The sequence below is a fragment of the Pelophylax lessonae genome (genome assembly GCF_965119305.1).
Source record: "Pelophylax lessonae genome assembly, chromosome: 2".
In the NCBI taxonomy this organism is placed as follows: Eukaryota; Metazoa; Chordata; class Amphibia; order Anura; family Ranidae; genus Pelophylax; species Pelophylax lessonae.
The window spans coordinates 128,326,191-128,347,782 of record NC_138769.1 but is presented as its reverse complement, the minus strand read 5'-3'; the positions used below and the strand labels follow the sequence as shown (position 1 = coordinate 128,347,782).

Below are 21,592 nucleotides of genomic sequence, written 5' to 3'. Positions count from 1 at the left end.
GCTGCTGCTGGCTGTCCTCCAGGGCTGGTACTGCTGGCTCCTCTGAGACACAAATGGAGTGTGACAGGAGCGGTGATAGAGGAAGCATTCGGCTGCAGTAGAGAGCAGAGCCAATGCTTCCTGTATGGCTCCTCTCACAGGCAGGCGGAGTGCATTGGATATCCCTCCGCCTGTGAGAGGAGCCGGAACTATACAGGAAGCATCGGCTCCGTTCTTCACAGTAATGCTCAGGTATACGGCCTTGGGCTGCTACGGCTGACAGCCGACAGCCGGGATATTGCACAACTCTTGCGGGTGTCAGGGAGTTGCAGCCCAAATGCGAGAGACTTCCTCACCTTGTGGGAGATCTGGGATGTGTGTATTTCTGAGGCAAGCTGTGCATGTGGCAGTGTGTATGTGAGCTTGGAGAATACAGTTCACATGAGTACAGGAACCTCATAATGATAATGTTGGTATAATAAATGGCCGGTATGTAGGATAACCGGGTCATAGGGCAGCTCCATACCATACCTATTAATTAAGGGTACTGTAGTCGGTTCTACAGACTGTGGAAGTAGCTGTGCCATTCCTCCAGAAATCCATGCCATTAGATTCTAGTATAATCATTATATGTGTCTATCCTTCCACTTTCCTTCAAGACAATCCTTTACTTTGGGTGCACAGCCAAGAGTGGTGGTGTTCGTAAAAATGATGGAAAACAGGCTAGCACTCGATGCAATCAGTTTTCAGGCTTTATGTGGAAATAGATTTTTTTGAAATCTGACATTTTTAAGTACCCAACCAGTTCTTTCTTCAAGATGTTGTCACCTTGAAGAATAGGACCTGCACAGTTGTCAGATTATTTAGATTCTAGTAAAGGTCCAGTGATTTACACTTCTCATTCACTTCAGTTTTTTAATGTTCAGCATTTAAATGTTTTGTGCCACAGTCCATTGGCACGTTCCTCTTTAGGCAGGAAACACTTTCCAAGGTTTGTGTTTTTATACATCTATAAAATTCAAGGCCAATGAATTGCTTCTCACCAATCAAGTCACATTGTGGGAACTGTAGCCTCTGAGTCTGGAGATATACGAGCCAAGTATTCTGTTCCACCTTCTGTATGTACTGTACCTATAAAAGTCAGAGCAGTAAGTTTCATAGCACAGATGCATGCAACAAGTGGCAACAGTTGTCAAATGTCAAGCCTCTTCCTTATTTAGATTCTAGTAAAAGTTAAAGTGGTTGTAAACCCCGCTTTGTTATTTTTACCTACAGGTAAGCTTATGATAAGGCTTACCAGTAGGTAAAATGAATATCTCCTAAACAAGCACTGTTTAGAAGATATTCACCCTGCATGTAGCCGCTAATGTAAGCGGCGCATGCACTCTGAGGGCTCCCACACGCTCACAGCGATCATGGAAGAAAGGATGGAGAACATGTCAGCCTTTTCAGTGGTGACCGGGCGCTGCTGAGAGGGCTTCATTCTAAGGTGAGTATTTCATAATGTGCTAGTATGCAATGCATACTAGCACATTATGTTATTGTCACTTGCAGTTTGTTTGGTTTTTTTTCCAGTGGTTTACAACCGCTTTAAAAGCACATGTGGGAGCTTAAAGGATAGCATTGCAAAGAATTACCTTAAAGCTCAGAGGAAAATTACACTCTGCAGAGCTCAGTGAGGAGAGCTCTGAGAGCTGATTGGAGAGAAGGGACACACCCCCTTCACACAGAACACAGGAACAGATCTGAGGCTGTCCATCAACTGGAGATCCCTCCTCCATTTTTCTCTCACTGTCAGGAAAACGTGTCAGAAGTGATTTATGCTGATAGCAGAGGAAGGAGGTAGCAGACAGAAATGACACTTAGTGCTCCAAGTACACACTATAGAGCAGTGATGGTGAACCTTGGCACCCCAGATGTTTTGGAACTATACTTTCCATGATGCTTATGCACTCTGCAGTGTAGGTGAGCATCATGGGAAATGTAGTTCCAAAACATCTGTGGTGCCAAGGTTTGCCACCACTGCTATAGAGGGATATACTTTGATCATATTTCATGTCTGAGGTTTACAACCTCTTTAAGGCGCAGTCCTCCCTGGATTGCATTGGAAGTTTACTGGGAAATTTCACTTTGATATCTTGAGTTTCTTTTAAAATACATAAACAATACAGGTTATTTTGGGATTTGGGAACTGCTGAATTAACCTACTTTATTTCCCTGTGATTCGCCAACACATAATCAAATGAAGTCATCACTTGGATTAGTTTGAGTTTAAAAAGTCGCTATTGTTTCTGGATGTGGTAAATGGTCTCTCTATTTCTCTCTGCACTCTGGATGCACTTTGTGTCTGATACAAGTCATTTGTTTGGTGTTTTTTCCTGACACCGGGATCTGGCTACCACTCAGAAGCTCTGACACCAGTATCTGGCTTCTATGGTCTGTTAGGGCAGCCCTGTATCATATATAGTGTCTCAATGACTTGGGAGTAGCAGCTCATCAGATAATGCACTTCTATTAGGTTACACAGGTGAGGCACATTGCAGGGCCTGTTCAATGTACTGTATATAGTTTCATACACTTAGTAGTATTGCAGTTGCTTCACTAGGTCTAGTCGACCATTTTTATTAAACTGATGCAGTGAGTTTTTTAGCAAAGGTCATTCATCCTACACGAAATCCATATATTCACTTGACTTTTTTTTTCGTTCGGTTATCCCTTTGTATTATTTTCTGCATACCATTGAAGCCCACTACGGGAACCATTGCACTCCTAGAACATAAAGGGTGTGGGTTTCCCATTTTATAGCACAAATAACGCACCCTTATGCCTCGTACGCACGATCAGATAATCAGACGACTTATTGTTCGCATTTTTTTTGCATGATACTAGTTTCAAATTCAACAATGTGTACTTTTTGTACGATTCTGTAAAAGCTTCCTGGTTGCGTAGCTACGTACCGGATAGTGCAAAACAAAAACACTGACAGCCAGGCTTTTTCCGGGTTATTTTCATGTTTCTGATCATGCGTGGTCTTTGTCTATCGATTTTTAGTGGATGCATACTGTACTACTGATTAAACAATTGTCGTTCGCTAGGCTATCATAGTACCACAAAAGTTTTATGTTCATCCCTTCAAATTGTGTTGGACGAATTGTTGTGATCGGCTGTCGAAAGCTGTGTACTAATGATCAGATTATTGTGCGATCAATTCAAAATTTTTTTTTTTTGTACGATTAGCTGACCGTGTGTACGAGGCATTAATATATAAATAAATTCCATTGTTCCATAAAAGGTCAGGTGCACATTGCTGCCGTTGATACGATCTGTAAAGGGTTACTCCAAATGGCGCGTGTCTGTAGGGCATCATTGCATTGAAACCAAATAACTGCCTCACACACAAATATACAAAACATACCCTATGTCTTACTATTTACTATGGAACTATTGTCTTCATTTCAACTGACAAGGGATTTGATAAAGAGTAGTTGCAGTTTTCTGTTGAAGCCTGGAGGTATAAACCTGACTGGAAAGTTTGCACTTGATTGAGTAGACAGTTATTGTTACTCATATAACTCAACCTTTCTCTCCATGAAAGCTTGCTATAGATGGGCCAGATATCCGCCCGTCTTTGATCGCAGTAGGACCTCCACTATATTGTATAACTCTCCCAAGAGATTGAAATGGTCAGATCACTCAAAGACTGCCCAAAATGGGCATCCTATTGTTCCACCATGTACCCATAAGGCTGGATACACACTATACAACTTTTGTTGTTTGATTTCCTTTAGATTTAAGCCCCGTACACACGTAGCGATTGTCGGCCGTAAATATTCGGCCGCCGAACGATCGGCCGATTGTCGGCTTGTTAGTATGATGCTTCCGACAACCGACAGCGACTTTTCGGCCGAACAGAATCTGTTGTGCAGGCATTAAAATTTTTGTTGGCCAACACCAGAACGGCCATTGTTCGCCAGTCAGTACAGAATTCGGCCGACAAACAGCCGATTAGCAAGACTGGGCATGCTCAGAAAAGAAAAAGACAAGGAAAGTTAACCATCACATGACATCACTTCTGCAGTCGGCTGTTGTTGGCCGACAAAATTAGTGTGCAGTTTTTTGCAGTTTTCAGCCGACAGGACAGCACCGGACAAAAGACGGCCGATCGTTCGGCCGACATTTGGGACGTGTGTACGGGGCTTTACAGTCAACTATGTAGTCCAAGGGCCTGCCTGATTGCATACAGATTGAAAGTGTTTAGGTTTGACCTCATATTATATATTTATATATATATATGGTTTTGGTAAATTGTAAGGAAAAAAATCTAAAGATAATTGTATAGTGCACTGATGGCGAGCCTTGGCATCCCAGATGTTTTGTAACTACATTTCCCATCATGCTCAACTACACTGCAGAGTGCATGAGCATCATGGGAAATGTAGTTCTGGGGTGCCAAGGCTCGCCATCACTGGTATAGTGTGTATTATTCAGCCTTAGTTGGTCCAGCATAATATTGGGCTTTGGATCATTGGGCATTTATGGCCAGCCAATCATGATTGGATCGACTATTGCTTTCTTGGTGATAAACATGTTTTGCTCATTTTTGTGTTCTGATTTTTTTGTTTGAAAATGCGCCATGAAAGTATCAAAATCATCAGTATAAACCGCAGTGGATCTCTGTGCATCGACTCCCTCCATATTGACAAGGAAACTAAGACCACAACATCCTCCCAAAATGTTATATTTCATTTGTTGTATATTCCTGTAATTGTCACAGTCTTTTGTTGTGAAATGTCATTTCTTAAAGTGTATGTTACCCCCAAAAAATTGCTTCATAGTCTCTTGGGCTTTCATATAGTCTTCTTTCTTTTTATTATTTCTTCATTTGATAAGAAATGCCTGGTGATCCTTCATGTTCTCCTTCTCTCCTGTTTCAATCTGACCACTCTAAGCATGGAAGCAGATCTGTGCTGGTGTGGTCAGTTTACATACCTGGGCTCCCTGCTTGGAGTTACAGGACGCTGTGCCAATACACAGCATGCCTGTATCTTCTGTTGTTAGTTTACCTTCCCACCAAAAAAAAAAGTCAGTCCGTCTGTCTGCCCTTCCTTCCTTCCTTCCTTCCTTCCTTTATTAAAGCGATACGTCAATTGTCAATTTTTCTTATGCTTCTAGGGTAAGTAGATAGATAGGAAAGTATATCATATTTACCCGTTTTTTAAACTTTTTTTCTTTGTTTTTTAATTGCTTTAGTTTACTTCCTGGTTTCCCAGCCTAGGCACATGTCATACATCCCAGGGATCCTCGGGAGAGGAGTAGGAGATAGCTTAGCTAAGCATACCCTCCTGTTTGCATGCCTGCGCTAAGGGCAGCTGGATTCCAGGAAGTAAATTCTACATGAATCCTCTGGCCTTACTCAAGATGGCCAAGGAGAGAAATGCTAGGAGGTGTTTTTCAAAGTGATTTCTCAGCAAAATAAAGCATGGGGACATGGATGGGTAAGATTGCTAAAAATGAAATAAATACAATTTTTGGTTTGTGGTGCTCAGATGCAGTGTAGTTTTAATTTAAGTTTCCAGAGCTGCACATTAATATGTGACAGTTGTCTCTTGACCCCCTTTTTCAAGGAGACACCATAGTGGATGGTTGACAACAATGCCAGAAACGTTTGTGGGGTTTTCCCAGCTTGCTGATGGAATTCCAAAGGGATGCAAGAATTTATTGGATGAAGCAGAACACCAGACTACAATTATAACTAATTTATTTTTCTAGATGTACTACTTAAAGAAGAAGTAAACTTCCATTGATTGTTTGTACCTATATAAAGCTTACCTATAGGCACTGTAAATATCTCCTAAACATGTACAGTTTAGGAGATATTTACTGTATATGCAATCGATGACTTCATCGATGCATGCGCTCTGAAGAAACGGCCACCCATGCTGTTTCTTCAGAGCCCTGTGCCGTGACCGGTGGTTCCAGTGTGCATAGAAAGTTTCACATAATGTGCTAGTGCGCGATGCATACTAGCACATTATGTCTTTACTTTGCAAGTCAGACAAAAATAAAAAACCTTCTTTTAGGGGAATTTTATACTTCAACTGCAAGACGACTTTTTTTTAGTTTGAAGGTCAGCATGTGTTCTTGGTATCTACTCCTTGTAAAGGCATTAATATCCCTGTGTTACCTGCCTGTAAATGCTACACATAAGTCTGTGGCTTTATTGACGGGGTGCGTTATGTTGCTGAGTGGGAGGAAACTGACAATTAAAAAAAAATCTGCTTATTGTCTCGCCTTCAGCCAAACGGTTTAGACTGGGAAATGAAAGTGCAGTGAAGGGAGGGTCATTTAAGGAGATAATTGAAGTTTTTAAAAAATAGGAGAGGGTCCGAGAGAAATCAGCTGGTAGAAAACCAAAAACTTTCAGCTGTTTGTTTTTGGCCACATAGTCCTTTTAATAGTTTTTGTATTACTTTTACATATTTGAAGAAACAATCAAAATGCCTATGAAGGTTGACACTTTAAAGGATAAGTCCCCCCCTAAATCTAAAATCCCTGCATCTATAGATCTCCACATTTTAACACTAACCTGTCCAGCCCTGTAAAGAAGAAATCTGTGTACTTGCCTTTATTTGAAGCCGATCCGGCCTGATCTCCAGTGGTGGAAGCTCTGCAGAGGACATGGCCAACAATAGCTATGAAATGAATGGGGAGTGACGTCACCCATAGACTTACTATGGGGCTTCCGTTGTCGGCTGTGCCTCCACAGCGAAGCCGCAGCTGACAGCTCAGTGTGGGATTGGGTCGGAGCGACAATCCTGAAAAAAAAAAAAAAAAAAAACTATATTTTTCACTTTCTGCTATATAACATTCCCCAAAAAAATGTAAAAATCTAATTTTTTCATCCTTTTAGGCCAATTTGTATTCTGCTTCATATTTTTAGTAAAAAAAAAAAAAATTGCAATAAGCGTATTTTGATTGGTTTGCACACGAGTTACCGTGTCCACAAACTAGGGAAAAGATTTGTCAGTTTTTATTTATTTTTTTTATACTAGTAATGGCAGCGATCTGCGATTTTTAGCAGGACTGCGATAATGCGGCGGACAGATCCGACCTTTTTTGACAATTTTGGGGGGACCAGTGTCATTACTACAGTAATCGGTGCTAAAAATATGCACGGTTACTGTAATAATGACACTGGCAGGGAAGGGGCTAACCTAGGGGTTATTTAAGGGTTAAGTGTGAGCCTAGGGCAGTGTTTACTAACTCAGGGGAGGGGCTTGTGAAATGACCATAGAGACCTAAGATCCTATATAGAAGGATCACAGGCGCTCTGTGATCATTTCAGAGAGAAGAACGGTCAGCTGTGTTTAAAACAGCTGACCGTCCTTCTCTCTCAGCGAAGAGCGATCGCGGGTGCCCGGCGGCAATCGCGGCCGCTGGCCCTGTGCATCGCCATCCCCGCTGCCTAGTGGGGGCGGGAGTGGGCTGCTGGCCCCTTGCACCACGTGCGGGACCGACATAGTACTACATAGTTTTGCACAGCCAAGCCAGCCTATCGCAGTAAAACTGCGGCAGGCAGTCGGCAAGTGGTTAAAAAGAAAATCCGGTTAGGGAGAATAATCCGGTAATGGCCAAAGTGGATTGGAAGTAAACACCTATGATAAGTATATTGTATATCAGCTGGGTACACAAAGATGTCATACGATTCAGAGGTGTGCTTTTCCAAATCTAGCTATCAACGCGTTTCACTGTAGACTTTGCTGCCCCTATGGAATCTTCCTAAAGTAGTAAATTTACAAGTAAGTTTAGAGGCACATTGCAATTCAATACAAATTGTTTATGGCGGGGGGAATGCTACAAGTAAGCAAGTTAAAATAGATGATTTTTCTTTTTTTTTTTTTTTAAGCTTTTACTTGCATTTAGTGACAGTGTCTCATTAAGCTGGCCACAGATGTGTGACGCACATCTCTTGAGCCAACCATGGTATGAAGCAGATGGACAAGGCTACGTCTACAATGCAAGCATACAGTACATCAGTCGGTGGTGTGAAATCCCTGTGTGATGAAGGCAACAATGACATCTACTCATCATTGAAATAATTGTACTGGGTAGCCACTGACACAGCGGACTTGTTGAAATATTGTATTTTGTGCTAACAGACAGTTACTGAACCCAGGAGTCTGCATTCACTTTATCTGATCTCCCACCGTACACAGAACATGCTAAAAAAGTTTTAGTAAATATAAACTGCTAAATAAATTTTCTCATCAGCAGTATATAGCAGTCTTGTGACTCCTATCAGTGTCTGGTTAAAGCTTTTAGGAGGAATTTTCATTCTCCTGATTGTCCTATGAGTCTGCAGGACCCCTGACTCTGTCTGGACAGTGCTGATTGGCCCTGTGCTGATCACATGCACTCTTCCAAGAAAAACAAATGGCAATTCACACCAAACTGAGCATGTGCAGTGTGCCCCCAAGGCTCTGTTCTATCAGGAGATGGATTGGGGACTGTGGAAGAAGAGGAGACAGGATCAAACAGCCTTTTTACACAGTGCAGAGGAATAGCCCCTCAGGTTCCACAGTGTGCATAACAAGCATGCTTTCCTGCATATACACACTGATTTTACTGTTGTGGGTTTAGTAACACTTTAAGGATCATTTATAGGAGAAATGTAAGGCTGAAGACAAAAATGAATAGACCAACCTGTGGTCTGATTTAGTCAGAATGAAACCTGTGCATGGTCTGACTTATTAATGCCTAACAAAGTCCCATAATGAAGCTTACATCTGTACTTTATTAGAACCTGAAGGGAACATTGAACTTCATCTGACCTCTATACATCTTAGAGTGATGGGAATGGAAATCCATTTTTATGGCTGACAGCTTGGTCCATTTTACTTTTCCAAGAACTATGCATTGTATATGGCCTTGCAGTAGGACAGGTGTCCGAGGCTTGTACACACTTGATACTGTAATGCTTCCACTGGGGATTCCGATGTCAAATCGCACAGCAGGTGATTGGCAGGGAAAGGCTTTGGCCCGTTTCAGCAAAAGTGGAAATTCCAGAGAATTCCCACAGCATTCTTGGGTTTGGAGAGGAGCAGCTGCCTGGCACAGGAGATGAGGTTCTGGGTTTTGTAGGATACACACTATTGTGTGTTACATCAGCTGTTTGTATAGCGGAGCCTCCTGTTGTTAACACTCACTACTCCTTGCCACGGATCAGCTCATTCCCCCATCTGACAGTAAAAGGATTCTTGGAAACGGGATGCAGCTTTCTGGTAGTGTGGATAAGAAGACTAATAAAGATGTATTATATGCTCCAGATGTGCACATGAATCTACAGTTGGCTTCAATACTTTTTCTTACTAGAAAGACTTGTCTGTAATTATTACAATACGTATGCACAGCAGTGAGCCTGGCAAGACCAGCTCTGGTCTAATATAAAAACGCTTTGATTTAAACTAGAATGTCACTTACAATCCTGAAATCTATAAAAAAAGCACACTATTGTTAATAATATTATTATTATTATTATTATTAATAATAATATTCATTATAAATATACATATATTTTTAATACGTATAATATTTATTAATAATAAAATTATTATTACTGTTTATATATATATATATATATATATATATATATATATATATATATATATAATTACATATCATTTATTTATTTATTTTTTTAATAACCCTATACGGGTTGACAGTTAAAGCGGAGTTCCGCCTTCCCCTCCACCCCCTCCAAAAATCAAAAGTCAGCAGCTACAGTATGTGAACAGTATGTGTAGCTGCTGACTTTTGATTTTTGGAGGGGGTGGAGGGGAAGGCGGAACTCCGCTTTAACTGTCAACCCGTATAGGGTTATTAAAAAAATAAATGACTTTTAATATTAGGACACTTGCCTGTCCTGGAGTCCAGTGATGCGGGTGCTGCCGCCGCCATTGCCGGTAAGGGAATCCGGCAGTGATGCCTTGTGGCTTCACGGGCGGGTCCCTACTGCGCATGTGTGAAGCGCGCTGCGCATTCCTATTGGCTCGGCAGCGGGGGAAGGAGGAGGGGGCCAAACTTCCGAGGGATGGCGCCGTGCGCCATATCCCGGAAGTGGGGAAGGGTACCTGTCAAAAACAGGTACCCGTTCCCCTCCCCCCTGAAAGGTGCCAAATGTGGCACCGGAGGGGAGGAGGAAGCAAAAAAGTGGAAGTTCCACTTTTTTGGGTGGAACTCCGCTTTAAGCAATTTGTTTCTAGCTACCACTTACAGTATTCATAATTTTTTAATCATATCTGTACATGGGGACAGGTATATTTCCTCATTACATATGCAGGCTCCTTTCTTTTATACGTGGTACCCTCTGAAAAGTGAAAAGCATGTTCTGATCTCTCTTCTGAGGGCATTTGACAGACAGGCCTTCTTACTGCCTGTTTGTCCCCTTAAACCTCGCACTAGCGTGCCACAAACGTGTGCATTGCATGTGATTGGAGGGTGCCCCTATTCAGTTAAAGGGGTTGCCTGGGTATGGCGGTATTGCGACAGCAGGTAAAATATATTTTCTGTGCCATGATGTATAACCTGTCCACTGCCTTTGCATCTTAAGAGGGAGGTTGTGGGGCAGTAAAAAACAAATGTTAATGAGGCTTTACTGCTTTGTTTTGCTACATAATGGTTTGCCTTTTTGCTTCTTCACATTGGAAACCCAGTTTGTGTGAACGGACTCATTGAAAACAATGCACTCCCTATGGAGCATTTTTTCCCCACAGTTAAGTGCAAGATGGAATGTAATTGCATTGGGTCACTAAGAGCTCCCTCTAGTGGCTAATAAATAAGGGGCAGTGGTATGACATTTCCAGAATTGCAAGATATGGCAGTGAGCTCTCAGTATCCGGTTTTCAGGCTTTTCATTCTTTATACTAGTTTATCTTTTTATATTTAAATGTAAGTATTGATGCATGAGGAAGTCAGGTCGAAGTGTAGAGAGGGAAAATGCTGAATCCAGGAGTATGCAAAACCAATGGTTGAGGGACGTCCTGTGGAGGAGTACCCCCGTGGCATCCTGAGAAACATCCTAACAAGCGATTGGGACTCTGTAGTGGGGTCATAATTTGGAGGTGAGCCGGCATTCCAGCCGGAGGTGGCGGTCACTGAATTCACTGGATCACATTATTTTTTGAAATATTATCTTGAACTATCACTTTGAGTTACACAACGATGGAAATCACACACAAAAAAAACTGGGACTTTTCTTTTTGTTTTTATTTATTGGATTATATTATTGGTTGTATTTTATATTGGTTGCGCTGATTATATTATACTGATTTTGATGTGGAGAGTCACAGGTGGACTCTCTCTAATAGGTGATGACAGCAATCACAATAGGTCTAAATTTAAAGCGTAACTCCACTTTTGTTGAGAAAAAAACATTCCCTTCTGGGTGATCTCTGCACATTGCAGGGATTATAACAACCTTTGTTGCAGATTCCTACCTTTTCTTATTCTGAAGAAATCACTGTTTGTTCCTCTGTGCTGAGTGGGTCTAATGGGATTGGTTTCATAATTATCTATCAGCTGTGGCAGCTGCAGGGCTCTGAGGAAATCTGGGCCTGCATCCCTTTAGACGTGTTCCTATTGGGAGTATCTCACCAAAAATGACATTTTTGTTGCAGGGGATGCCGGAAATCTGACTTGTATCTTCGTTTAGACTTCTGGGAAAATTGGTGAGCCAATCACACAAGCAGGAAATTATGTTTCTGGGGGTGTGGTCAGTACACCTTATGTGTACAAAACACCTCCAGGTAGCCATATTGCATTGTATTTTCAGAAAATTACAACAGCTGCAGATTGAAAAGGAAAGGTCATTTTTAATAACATTCAATTACGATTTGTGTCGCAATTGTATATGCTATATTGTTTTTTCTTTATTTGCTATTTTTTTTCCCCCCACGAAAGTGGAGTTACCCTTTAAGGCCACCGAATGTTAGTTTGTACAGAGTTTCTTTCTTTAATATTCCGCTGATTTTATATATTGTTTCACAGTTAACCTTGTATCCACACCCCCAGTGAATCGCAAACGCAGTGCAATTGCAATGCAGTGTGGGAAAAGCACAGGGATTGCTGTTTCCCTCACCGCATATGTGTGCATGGATCTAATGGGAGTGGTGTAATAATTTTCTGTACTAAATCGTTGTAAAATATGAGAGAGAGCTATATAATAAATGTAATAAAATAAAAAAACAATAGTGATCCTTTGCTCCCCTATGGCTCAGTACACTGGTGCATCCAGTGCTTTATGCATATTTAATTACTATCACTATAGTAAGCTGTACACAGCTCTGCGTGCTGCAGGAAACTTTCATGGAATCTTCCAGGTGGAAATAAACTATTTACTAACAGGGTTTGTTCTCATTTTGCCCTTTTGGACTTGGTAATATATCTCTACAATTGTATGTGTCATAACTTGACTCAGGGATGGCCCTATTCCCAGGGCTGCAATGTTATGCTGGTTGCAAAACTCAATCGTGGGAATCCAGACAGTTTAGTGTGCGTCCGTCTCGGCATGGTACTGTCCTGTGTTTCTGGTTTTGGTGGTTTTCTGCTGCATGCTTCTGATCTCCGAGGTGGGTGAATGACGTGAACTCTGTTACAGATCGGGAGAAAGCTGAGTGTTTGCTTTAAGGTTACAGTAACCTCTGTGTCCTTGTATTTGACCATTCAGATGGCTGTTTATTTTCTCTGCAAGAGGTGAAGTTAAATATTAGCTCGGAGGGGGTATTCTTCTCAGTAGGGTAGAGACACTGAGCCTGGCCTGATTATGCAAACTTCTCTCTTATTTCTCTTTACAAGGTTTAAGATTACTGATGGTGAAAGGCAGTGGCACGTTGTCAATTTTTTTCCTTTTTGGGGTAAGGCATGATATATGAACAGTCCAGATCTGTGTTTTGGACATTTCTGGATGGTCTGGAGCTCCTATTTGTGAAGTTCTCTGGTTCGAGGTGTCCACAGAGCCACCTAAAAGATTTACTCGTTGGCCCCCAACATTGAGGCAACGCTCAGCAGCTCTGAAGATTTGAACTGTGTTTTGGTCTTTTTTTTTTTTTTTTTTAATAAGTGGGGAACAGTTTATAAGCTTTGTGGCTTTATCGATGGCACTGCTGCCTTGCAGCACTAAGGTCCTCATTTTGAATCTTGGCTAGGACACTGTCTGCATGACATTTTTCTCCCTGTGCTTAAAGCGGATTTCCGGCCTCGGGGGTCAATTTGAGCTAAAAATACCCCCGGGGCAGTCAGGGCTAGTATATTCCATAATGGATAGCCTCTGAACTGTCCCGGTTCCCACTTACCTGTAAGAAGAAATACTTACCTTGAAAATTTCTTCTCCAGCGCTGCCATCTCAGGTATGGGCAGCTGAAGCCGCAGCGTCCCTCTTCGTGTCCTCTTCCGTGACGTTGGAGTCCCACAATGCACTGCACCGGCCCCGCTCGTCACTTCCTGTGCAGGCGCGGTTTCCCTGCACAGCTTGTGGGCATGCCCAGAAGCTGTTTAGAGTTGAATGCCGCGCCTGCACCGGAAGTGACGAGCGGGGCCGGTGCAGACGCATTGATTCCTGGGAATTCCTTCATTTTTTTCATGCACTTTACCAAAGTGTGCTGGCCATTTACTATTTTTTGCACGCCTGCAAAAAAAGTGCATTATTTTGAGTGCGTTCTGTTTTGCCCAAGTGTGAACAGGGCCTAAATACCTGTAAATAATAAGACTGCACCAGCAGAAATACAAATCTGCCATGGAAACCTCACAGATAAGTTGCAAACACATTGGTAAGACTAGGGGCTGGTTCACACCAGAATCTCACAGGAATGCGTTCTGCTTTCCTGTGCGTTCCCCTGTTGTGCGATTTAGCATCCTATACATTTGAATTGGCTGCAGATCCCACTGGAACACCAAAAAATAGTGCTAAAAGGAGAAGGTCCCCCACCTTTTCTCCACATAGAGAGATAGGCAGGAAGAAAGGGGGGATTTTTTGGGGGCCTAATATTTGTTTTTAATAAATCTACGATCCACAAATATAAAAAACATGAATAATTTATTGATACATCAAATGTTAAAATCAACCTATAGATGATCAGTGTAACACAATTCACTACATATATAGTATACCTGACTCAGCGGGATCAAATGGATACAATGTGGGTAATTTAGGACCAACGCGTTTCACCCTGTTCAGGGGCTTCTTCGGGATCAAAATATGAAGAATTACCAACACTTGTAAGGCATTGAGGAAAACACTGATAATCTGATAAATCAAAATGTAATCACCACCAACGACCATACTTTACATCAAATCCATCAAGATTTTTAGAAGGAAACCATGCAATCTAGCAGTGCATTTGCGATCTACATTTGGGGTGCCATTAGCAGTTTATTGCCACCCGCAGCAGATTGCAAAGGCAGTGCAGTTTGAATACTGCATGGGAAGAGCGAACAGAATTCATCTTTCCTGTGCTGCATTCTGGTGTTAACCGGCTCTAATAGAAATCGTTTTAAAAATGCTCATACATAACCATTACTTAAAACACATTGAACTTGATGAACCTGGCTCTTTTTTAACCTTATCTACTATGTAATTATATAACAATGTGTCCCGCAGAGGACATTGGATACTTTGGCATAGAAAACCATGAAGAATTTGATTGCCCTAGTTCGGACCAGCAGAACAGACAGAATCATTTTGTTCAGGACTACTGCAGAGCATTTGGGGTCGGTTCATCACACCTTCGAGTTTGTATGAGGACGAAACACGCAGCATGTTGTGTGAAACACATGAGCCAGTGTGTCAAGTATTTTCTTTTGTAGCAGAGCTGAGGTTATACAGAGGGAGGAAGTTACATGAGAGGGGAGAGGGTTGAGAATGAAAGCCTTCAGCTGCCAGCTGGCACAGTAGATTGTAGCAGCATCTGCAAGTTAGCCCAGATGTGCTCCGTAATTGGGCTCATATTGAATCATTTGTAGCATAGGAGGAGTGCCAGATATATTGAAACTAGTTTACTAAATCTCTCTCAACTGATCTCAATACCTCTGGGAGATTGTACGTAAGGTTATAAAGAGTGCGTATTCATGTAATGAGACCTCCAGGCTCCCCTGGGTAAAGCTTGACATGAGTTCTGCAGGGCTTCAGCTTACTGGTTATAGTGCTTGTTATTTTGGCACGGATATGGATGATATCCTAAATAATGAATACATGATAACTTAAAATATATTTTGGAAAAAAATTTAATTTTAAAGCAGAAAAGCAACCAGTCCTGACATAAGGTCGTTTACAGTACTGTAAGATGTCTTCTTCTAAGGTGCCTTCTTGTATCTCTGTGTATGTAAACTGCAGATCTTGCACCCTCTGGAAGACTATTATAAATCGAGTTAATTAAATTTGTGTAAAGAAATATGAGAAAGAGGGGCTACTTCAGCCCCCACTTTCCTATGGGATGGCGGAAGGGGGCAATGTTAATTGTATTAGTTAGGTTTCAGCCATTTTATCACTTCTACTGATAGTGAGGGATTGACCTTTTGACTTCTAGCTTCCCTGTGACCCCCTTCCCGCTCTTTTCGGTATCTTGGGAGCTTAGGCTGAGTATCTGGGCAGTTTCTGACCACCTCTATATTTGTTAGCGAATGGGGTACCTTCCCGCTTTTTAGTCCTGCTCTAAGAGCCAGCCAGAACCTGATTTGGGGGCTATTTAAGCAGGGCTTGGTGACTATAGATCTCAATCTTCAGGATATCTCATCCCAGCATTCCCCTCCCTCGCCTTTGGTTTGTCGCGGCCACAATTATTATCTGGCTGGGTCACCTCTGCATTGCAGAGGGGGACAAGGCGTTGTATGTTTTAATGGATGGTTTTATTTATCCTAATGTATTTATTGTACAACCTGAGTTGTTTATGACTGGGTTGTGGTTTGTAATGTTATGTATATTTTGGTATTTTTATTAGTATTTTGTTAAACCAGTAATAAGCGGCCTTTTATTATTTCCAAACTCTTTTGTCTGTGTTGCCTCATTTATTTAGTTTAAGGTATTATTTAAGCTTGGTAGACAAGTCACTTCTTCCTGCCATTCTATAGATATTTATTAGTGAGCAACATTAGAAAAAATGTAATTTGCTGTTTCTACTTTCTATCTGTGAGTCCCGGTTCACACTGAGGCGACCTGTGAGGCGACCTGGTCGCCTCACAGGTCGCCGTAGGTCGCCTCCCATAGGGAAGCTGCGGACCCGTTCTAATAGGAGTGACACAAGTCGCTCCGACTTAGAAAAAGGGTCCGGAGCTTCTTTGGGGCGACCAGGAGGCGACCGCCAAAGACTTCAATGTTATGAAGTCCGTGGCGGCTGCTCCGAGCGTCGCCCCTATGTGAACGGGGCCTTAAAGTAGTTCACCCAAATGTAGGCCATGACAAAACATCTTTTTGCAGCTGTTACATCAGCTTGGAGAAAGAAGGTCTTGGCAGAATGGGTTGGTGCTTCACAGCACTGTTTTACACCTCTATGGGCAGATGCTGAGGTTTTTACATGTGCTTAGAACCCTCTCTTTCAAACATGAAGGTCCTTTAATTATTTTTAGGGGCATCCGTTCCTCATGAAGTGTAGATGCTAACTTTTGGTATAAATGAGCATACATGTCTCTTGTACTCCTCATATACCCCTGTGTATGCCTAGTTGGGGGAAACAATCTGTTGGCCAAGATAGTCTAACCAACTAATAAACCTCCTCCTTTCCTCCAAAGATCAGTTGGCCAAAAGTATGTGATTTGTCTCTTATCAGTTGGTATCTTCAATAAACGCCAATTCCAGGGTGGCTGTACATATTCTATTGCTGGCTAATTCTGACAACTATAAGCTTTTGGTAAAGCTGGCCATAGCCGGGTAGCATTTTGAATGAAAATTCTTAGGAAAAGCAGGTTCTAAGAAAGTTTGTTTTTGTTTTAGTGGGTCAAATCAACATTCATTTTCAACTGCAGTGACCAGAACATTTGAAAGAGCAGGTTGAAAATTTTTTGTCAAACAAATTTCTATCCGTATGTTTTCATTTGGTAAAGTCCATTAATTCCAAAATCAAATGTTAAAAGCAAATTAAATCTTTGGAAACGACATTTGAATGTTTATAAAAACTTTCTTAAGACTTTCTCTAAGGCTTTTCGATCAAAATTCTATGGTCAGCTTAAAGAGCTTCAGTCACCTATGGGACAATTAAAAGTTTGCTACAAAAACTGTAGCTACTGACTTTTAATAAACAGACACTTACCTGTCCCAGGATCCAGAGCTGTGCTCACCCGAACCTGTGTCTTCACTGGTCTCCAGTCCCCTGCACTGGCAGTTTAACTGCGGGCAACCGGCTGCCTTCTGCGAATGTTCTAGCTGAACAGTCCCTAATCTTCTGGGACCTGTGATGTGTCCCAGAAGGCAGGAATGGATCGCCTACGTGATCCAAGTGGAAGTGGGAATGGGTATCTGTCAAAATCATGTACCCACTTCCCCCAAAAAAACAATATTTTTCCAAATATGTCTGAGGAGGGGGGAAGGCCGTGGAAGAGTGGAACTTCCGATATTGGGTGAAGTTCCAGTTGAAGTGTCATTAGATTTTGTTGCTTTCAGCTGACTCGGTCAATAATCTTGCTGCCAGGCTTACTGATCTTGGGGAGAGAAAGTTGATTGGACAGATTGCAGGAAGAATGCTCCATTAAGGTGTTTTTTTTTGGGGGGGGGGGGGGTTTCCCCCTGAGGTGAGCTAGCACCTTAAGTGGTTGCAAAGGCTCAATGTATTTTTACCTTTATGCAGTCTACATTCCACCCCTCACCCCCAAATACTTACCTGCGCCCCATCTTGATCCAGTTAGAGCCTCGGCTCTCCCTCATTGACTGAGATGGCAGCAGTAGCCATTGGCTCCCGCTACTGGGAATCCCAGCCAGTGAGCGAGTGAAGAGAAGGGGGGCAGCTGTGCTCTGCGTGGAAAAAGACATGACTTATGACATGTATTTTATTTAAAAAAAAAAAAACCTTTAATAACACTTAATGCATCTGGCTGTTTTCCCTCCGTTCTGCTCTACAGCTAAACCGGGATGACATCCGCTGAAAAACGTTGGCAGCTTTTGGTAAACTCAGATCCCTGAAGATTAATTCTAATTGGTTGCTATGGGTTACTGAGTAAGCCTGTAAGTGACCACAGTTTAACTGATATGCGTGGGTATATTTGCTCACATGGTAAACTTGAGTACACATTATATCGTAAGTCCCTATTAGTTACAGTCCAGGGTTACTTTGTGCTAAATTGCTTTTCATGCATTATTTAATTTGCCAACTTGGAATAATATAATTTCCTCCTAATTATCTTGAAGTAAAGACTTTTAATACTGTTGTGGTTGATATACATAATTATATTTTTATTACATTATAGAACATGGCCTGGGGCCAGCCATCTTGTGTTCAGTTTGGTTACTACTGTACTTTACGCTCATTAAATATAGCAAATGCTAACCCAAGTGACAAGCTAAAGTCTTTGATATAAAAGATGAAAAACATACCAGCTTGCTGAATAGAGGCAGAATTTACATTTCTCTTATATTATTAAGGTTAGGACTGTGGGCCATTTCAAAGTTATTTGGCTGCTAAATAGCCGCTAAATATTTTCTGCCCTATAAATAAGTACCGGTCTTTCTTGTTCATTTTTTTGGAAGTAGTTGAAAGTGGAAGAGTTAGCCTAGATTCAGATCAGTACATGAAAGGGACAATTAACCACGTGGCAGGGTCTAACAGATGTATAGTATTGTTGCTTTTTTTTTTTTTTACTGTTAAACATATGTTGAAAAGTTAGATTTGCTCACTTTACCTAATCTAAAGTTCTATCACAAGATCCGTCTATAGGGTCTAGAAAATGAAAAGATATGATACTTGAGATGACTGTTGATGGACACGGTTTCTCTATACATTAGATGTTTGGTAACTGAATCTTCTAATTTAAACAGGTAAGCATGTTTCAAACCTCCCATTAACTGAAAGATCTTAAAACCAGTCTTGTACTTAAAGCGGAGTTCCACCGAAAAGTGGAACTTCCGCTTTAAATAGTCCTAACCCCCTGACATGCCACGTTTAGCATGTCATTTTTTGGGGGAGGAGGAGCGGGTACCTAGTTTTGACATGCACCCGCTCCCACTTCCGCTCGGAGCGACGCGGCGCACTGAGCGGAAGTTCTCCTCTCTCCCTCCCTCCCTGCAATCTTCTGGGACATGTCAGAGGTCCCAGAAGATTGCCGGCCAATCGCGACGCATAGCGCAACTCGCGCATGCGCAGTGCGTACCCGGCTGTGAAGCCGCAAACTGTCACAGCCGGGTGCCCACATCAGTGATGCCGGCGCCGCTGAGCAGAGAGGGAGAAGACGGCGCATCGCTGGACCGTGGGACAGGTGAGTGGGCGGTTAGGCTGGAACTCCGCTTTAATCTTGGTCTACCCAAATAATAAAAAAAAAAAATATGACCTATAATTGTATAGCACAATCTTTAATTGATCTTTCAATTTCCTACTGATCTTCAAAAGCATGTGAGTGACAAAGCAAATGTGTTATGATGACCATACACACGGGTATATGCGGTCATTGTATAACTGATAGCTTATGACAGGGGTCTTCAAACTATGGCCCTCCAGTTCAGGAACTACAATTCCCATCATGCCTAGTCATGTCTATGAATGTCAGAGTTTTACAATGCCTCATGGGACGTGTGGTTCCGCAACAGCTGGAAGGCCGTAGTTTGAGGATCTCTGGCATATAGTTTATAGTCTTGTAAAAAGTATGTAAAAACAGCGAAAATCTGTGATTTTTTTTTTTTTTTTTTTTTTCCACATATTGAGCAAGCAAACAGTAGACCTTCACTCAAAGTGCTTACTGATAAAAAGTGTTCATACTTTTTTGCATCTTCAATAAAATGATCAACAGATGCAATGCTGTAGTGTGGAAAAAAATAAGTATGCCTGTGGCCTCAGAAACTGATATTCTACCATTTAGAAGAAATTACTACTTGTAGGTATTTTGCCTAATTGTCCACCAGTCTTTCAATATTCAATTTTCGACCACTTCTCCATTCCTTCGTTGGCAAAATGTTTTTGTGTTTTCTTGCATGAGTTGCCTTTTCAAAATTTCCTATGACATATTAATGGGATTCAAATTAGGGCTTTGACTAAGCAGTCTATAACCCTTTATGTCTTCTTTTTTTAAAGCATTCCTTGGTGGATTTTCTAGTAGTGTGCTTTGGATCATTATCTTGTTTAAATAATTTCCCGTATATCTTCAACTTTTGAATAGTGACCCTGCATGCTCAGCAAGCATACGTTTGATATGATACAGAATTCTTAGTTGATATGAGGATTGCCAGTTGCCTGGGCCCTAAAGCAGCAAAGCAACTCCAAGCCAAAACATTTCTATCACCATGCTTCACAGTTGGTATAATGTTTTTCACCTAAAATGCTGTCATCAGTTTGTACCAAACTCGCTTACTGTTAGTGGTAAATGGTAGTCTGGATCCAATGTTCTTGTGGACAGCAAAGGCTTTTTCCACATTACACATCCAATGCAGGTTTATTTGGTGCAGTCTCATTCTGATTGTAGATGCACGTTCGCGCTCTTTCAGAAGTTACCCTGCAGATATATCCATGAAAGGTTGGGGTTCTTGAAGACTTCTTTTAAGCCTCATGCTGTCAGCTCTTGGGCTGAATTTTCTAAGCTGGCCAGTCCTGGATAACATAGCAATCATTTGAAATCTAAGACACTTGTAGGTTAATGTCCTTTTTTGTCCTTACAGTTGAATGATTTAAATCCCTTGCCAGATGTGTAGGCGGAGGGGGGGAGAGATTGGCGCAAACGGACTGAGCGGGTTGCTGCAATAGTCTATGATGTGGGCAAATGGTAAAAGTCCAGTGAGATTGCTTGTACACTTTGCTGGCTGCCGGCTTGTAGAGGGTGAAGCAACCCTGTATAAATCCAAAGAGAGAGAGAGAGGGCCAAGCGCCGATCTAAGTGTAGCAATATAGGCAATTTATTGGACACACAAGAAGAATCTTACTCACAAAGGATGTATAAAAGCAGGCATCTTAAAAGCAGTTCAGAGACCCCTCACTGCTTTTAAGATGCCTGCTTTTATACATCCTTTGTGAGTAAGATTCTTCTTGTGTGTCCAATAAATTGCCTATATTGCTACACTTAGATCGGCGATTGGCCCTCTCTCTCTCTCTCTTCAGACGTGTAGGCGGCTTTCTTTCTGAGTACCTAAGGGCTGTACACACGGGCCGAATATTGGACAGCAGTTTCTATTGAACCAGCCGACATTCGGCCCGTGTGTATGGCAGTCGGTCCGACAGAAACCAGCAGTTGGGCTGGCTTCTATCGAAGGTGCATGACCGAAAATGGTGTGATCGGCACCTGATCAATGCTCTCAGCCAATGGCGGTGTGTTCTGGCAGGAGGGGCCTTCCCCCTGTCAGAACAAAATGGCTCAGCGAGGGGAGATCACTGTACTAACACTAGATTGTTAGTACAGCAGCTCCTCCTCTTCAGTTTTTTTTCCTGTTCAGCCTGCT

The 21,592-nt window shown here is 41.9% G+C and overlaps 1 protein-coding gene across 1 annotated transcript in view; it reads left to right on the top strand.

Annotated features, from left to right (window-relative positions):
* Positions 1 to 21,592, top strand: part of TRAF4 (TNF receptor associated factor 4) — a 66,136-nt gene that overhangs the window by 29,751 nt on the left and 14,793 nt on the right. The window lies entirely within an intron of this gene.